This window comes from Saccostrea echinata, unplaced genomic scaffold, assembly GCF_033153115.1.
Source record: "Saccostrea echinata isolate AGI-Se365-2 ecotype Australia unplaced genomic scaffold, CSIRO_AGI_Sech_v1 ptg000032l, whole genome shotgun sequence".
Classification (NCBI taxonomy): Eukaryota; Metazoa; Mollusca; class Bivalvia; order Ostreida; family Ostreidae; genus Saccostrea; species Saccostrea echinata.
The window spans coordinates 2,000,091-2,004,754 of NW_026889781.1; the positions used below are offsets into that span (position 1 = coordinate 2,000,091).

General features: G+C 33.2%; 1 pseudogene; it reads left to right on the plus strand.

Moving 5' to 3' along the window:
* The first annotated feature begins 1,319 nt into the window (after nt 1-1,319).
* LOC133197825 (sex peptide receptor-like) lies at nt 1,320-2,664 on the plus strand (annotated as a pseudogene).
* Nucleotides 2,665-4,664: the final 2,000 nt, after the last annotated feature.

The following is a 4,664-nucleotide window of genomic DNA, read 5'->3' on the forward strand; positions in this document are numbered from 1 at the left end:
ATACATTAATAACTTTTTAGCACATACCCACTGCACGTATACTTTAAATAACTTTTTATCGTACGCTAGACCATACTTTGATTAAATCTATATGAAAATTTTTTTCCTTAAATACATATCAAAGAAAAATATGCCAGATATACAATATGAAAAATAACGCGATTATGATTATCATAGCGGTCATTTTGAAAAAGGTCAAAATTGAATGGCCAACGATATTTCTTATTTTAGATTTGGACAAGGAACCTTTGTGCCAAAGTTGGTGTTTGCCTCACCTTGGTGCTGCCTAGTAAAGATTGTGGGTAGAGGTGGAATTCAATCCTGTCAGCAACTATATGCAATAGCATAAGTAAGCATATTGACCCAATTTGTTCCTTTGACCGAACAATTTCTATGATTTAAAAAAAACGGCAAAGGGGTGTTACTTTGTAAGATAGATTTGTCTAGTGCATTTAGACTTTTACCAATTCACCCAGCGTATTTTTCTTTGTTATGAATTCAAGAAAAAATATTATTTTGACATGTGCGTGCATTTTGGTTGTTAAATAGTTTGTTCAACATTTGAGAAAATTTTACCAATCCTCCACGGGTAAGTAACTCAAAAGGCCCAAAATCAAAATATTCATTATCTCGATGATTTATTGCTTGTCGGGAGACAAAATACGTCAACATTCTGATCTTGACGATATGTTTCAGTTAACCTGAAGATAGTTAGACGTTCCAGTAAATGACAATCTGAAAGCCCCTCTACAAGATTGTTATCTAGGTTTAGGGATTGACATTAAGTAAAGCCATGACAAAGACGGCCAATACTGTGCTGTTAGTATATTATATTAAAATAACAGTAAATATAAGCCATTTAGAACAGTGTATACGTGCATGCATATAACTATGCTATTTTCATGTTTATTTTGTACTCAAACAAGACTGATCAACCCACAAAAGTATGCTTGGAAAATAGCAACACTATAGTTTCTGGAAAAAAAAATATTCTAGTAAACACTTCTAAATGTTGTACTTGTTCCATTTGTATGTGTAGGCTGGAGCCACAGAACAATGATGGCATTTGTTAACAACAAACCTCTTTTCTGCTACATCTTTTCTTATGAACTTATACTTCCGTCATCGTCATACGATATAAAATAAGATCTATAAAAATAAAATCTTGATGCATTTACAACTCAGTTGTCATACAGTTGTCTCATGGGAAACATTGGTTATTTTAGCAAAATAGGCTAATTGAATTGTGGACCGTTTCAAACATTTCTTGAGTTTATTTATTTGAAAAGTACAAAAAGAGAGACTCTTTGACTTAAAAAATGGCTAATCAGTATATTCAAAATTCAACTTTCGTTGGATTAAACAATTCAAGGAACAGAACATATTATGACTATGAAAGAAAAAATGGCTACATTGAGTCTGTCTACGGTGGAGATAACTTTTCTATTATACCACAGGATTACTACTCGGATTACTACCCTCACAAATATACAATTATAGAAGAGTGGGAAGTTCCCATACGAGGATATTTAACATTTTTCGTAGCTCTCATTACCATTATAAGCAACATTTTGCTGATATCTGTTTTCATCTTTCGGAGTTCACGGTCTCCTACTACAATTCTTTTGACATCCCTAGCAATTTCAGACTCAGTGATATGTGTCACTTTTCTACCGGAAGCAATTTATTTCAACATGGCAAAAACTACAAGAATCCTTACATAACTTACCAATGGTGCAAAGCTAATCACGTATTGAGCGTTATTCGCTTTATTTGTGCGATGATCTCAAATTGGTTAACAGCTATACTGGGTGTACAACGATTGCTTGCTGTAGCTTTACCATTCAAATACAGACAATTATGTAGTAATGTAGCGACATCTATAGAAATTGTAGCCATAGCTTTTGTTGCCTTCTTACTAAATTTCTCCAGAGCCTTTGGAATAAACATAAGAGAACTTCAAATTTATACAACCTCGGATTACAACGAGTCTCTGCCTTCAGGTTGCGAAGAGCTACTTTCTCTCGGGTTTATCAAGGCTTTTGGCGATCCAGTTAAATCATCAATGATTTTTTATATTTTTTATGGACTACTTTGTTATGTCCTTCCTGTTGTCATCCTCTTTTTCACCTCTGTGACACTGGCCTACTTTTTATTAAAACGACAGAAAATGGGAGCAGTTGTTGCTCAAAGAAGGGCCAGGATCCAAAGGAAGACTGCACTGATTTTCCTTATTTTGGTTGTATTTCTAGTTGCTGAGATACAAGGTGGCATTGTATACTTCATCTATGCAGCTGAGTTAGACTTACAAATACTTATGTTGTCAGGGGAAACTGTCAGTATGTGGAGCACGATTTCCAGTTTTATGTCTTTATTGAGTTATGCATGCAATTTCTGGATATTTTTCTTGATGAGTCAGCATTTTCGTTCGATTCTACTGGATATATTTAAATCTGGAATCCGGAGAGCTCACGTCTTAAATCTGGAAGCTTTGGAAGATGGAAGCAGAGATAATGCCCAAATCGCAAACACAACACGCAAAGATGTTAAAAGTACCCTCGTTTAATTTTTATTAGCATGTAAATGCTATACATGTACTTTAACGATTATTTTCTTGGTTTCTGTTATGAAAACAGTCGGCCAGTTTGACAAGAAAACTATTGATTTGCAGTGAATAGTCGCATTGTGAAGCTTAAAACATTTTTTGTGACCTCATGTTTTGTTAAACCAGGTTCAGTAAATTTCTTATTGTCCTGCACTACGTCCAATAAGTTACCTGTGACTGACCAATAAGATTCAACTTATTCGACAGCTACAGGTAACATTCAAATGAAAACAAAGGGCGAGAAAGATATATAAACAGCACTGAAAAGGCTTTGATAAATCAAACAATTTAATACGAACAATGTTGGAAATTACTAGCGTACTTGTAAATTATAAATATTTCACAAAAAAAATCCTGTAGAAATTGGCATGAATAATCCACCGTGAACTGAATGTCTCACAGAAAATGTTGTAGAAGAATCCGTGGCACCGATCATAAATTTCCTAAATTCACCGTTCATTACTACTCATTTCACAACGATCGATACTTGGAACATTCACAGAATCTTGGGGAAACAAAAGAAGAACCAGATGCTTTCGTTTTCTTACACTTGCTTAGTTGAACATCAATTTTTCCGCCTTTAACTATTCCGCTCATGAAGATTCTGTATTTTTTTGTTTGGTGATTTGTGACGTTTGCCCAACCAGTCCAGCATTGCTTGAGCGAGTGTATATCGTTGCTTTAAGGACTGGCTGGAGTAAAATCCGTCAAAACATGCGCACAATTGAGATATTGTATGTTGCATATATATATATATATATATATATATATATATATATATATATATATATATATATATATATATATATATATATATATATATATATATATATGGGTGCCCCTGCTTATCTTGAGAGCAGAAACAGCACAAGAAAACAGTGTTCTGTAGAACATCAAACTCGATTTCAACTTGAGGGTAATATAAACATGACGTAACACACATGCACTGATATGTAATTTGATGTTACGTCGAAGCCTCCCTGGTTTTAACTCTTTCCCATCTTAGGAAATTAAAGTTCCAGGGACCTTTTCGGTAATTTGAGTAATTGTGATAAAATTTTCCAGCATTGTTGCACAATGATTCTTTTGTTATATAATCATGTCTATTGTTTGCTTTAATCACACCACGAATAAATTTTTGAAAAAAAAAAAAATCCATGAACTTTTGGATCAAGCATCGTATGATGCTTGAATAAGACTTTCAGGGGGTGATATGATTAGTTTCTTAAAATTGAACAGATTTTATGTTATCAGTTTTATTTCGAAACATTTCCCTTGGATTTCTTTTACAACAATGAGGAAAGTTGTAAAAAAACGCACATTAATAAAAATTGTATCGGATATTTCTCTCTCGCAGTTAAGTCAAGAGTTAACTGTTAATTAGGACATAAAATATTTACATTTCATAATTGTTTTTATGAGTCCTACGATTAAAATGGTACATCATTTTCTGAAAACCGTTCATTCTAAGCAAAGCTATTAATTTTTTTCAGTAATATGTTAGGAAAAAAGGAGGCTTTTTGATCAGATTTGACCGATACAAACGTGAAAGGGTTAAGCTACTGTACAATCATGTCCAGTCGTGGAAAGTATTTTAAAAGATACTTTAAATGATACAAAAACATGTTTTTTAAATTAATAAAAAAAAAATCCAATTGCATTTTTTAAATAACATTTCTCGGGCTCTTCCCAAAACCTCTCTCTCTCTCTCTCTCTCTCATATTTTATTATTGTCTCTTTCCTAAGAATTACCTTGATCATTACATTATACATTATTACCCATCCCCTCATCAACACTTAAGAATTGGAAACAAGTTAAGTTATCATAATATTAATAAAACCTTGTTTTTAAGAAAGGTCCTGAACATAATTTGTTTAAAAGAGTTAAACAGTATATGCTATGCTAAAAAATGCTACGTCAACCCCCCTTGCTATCCTCCCCTTTTCGAAGTACACACACACGTATAATCTCTTATAGTGAACATCCCTTGACTTTCTTTTGGGTGACACTAATTTAATTACTTGTTTGTCTGACCTGCGTGTTCGGATTTTAAAGGAA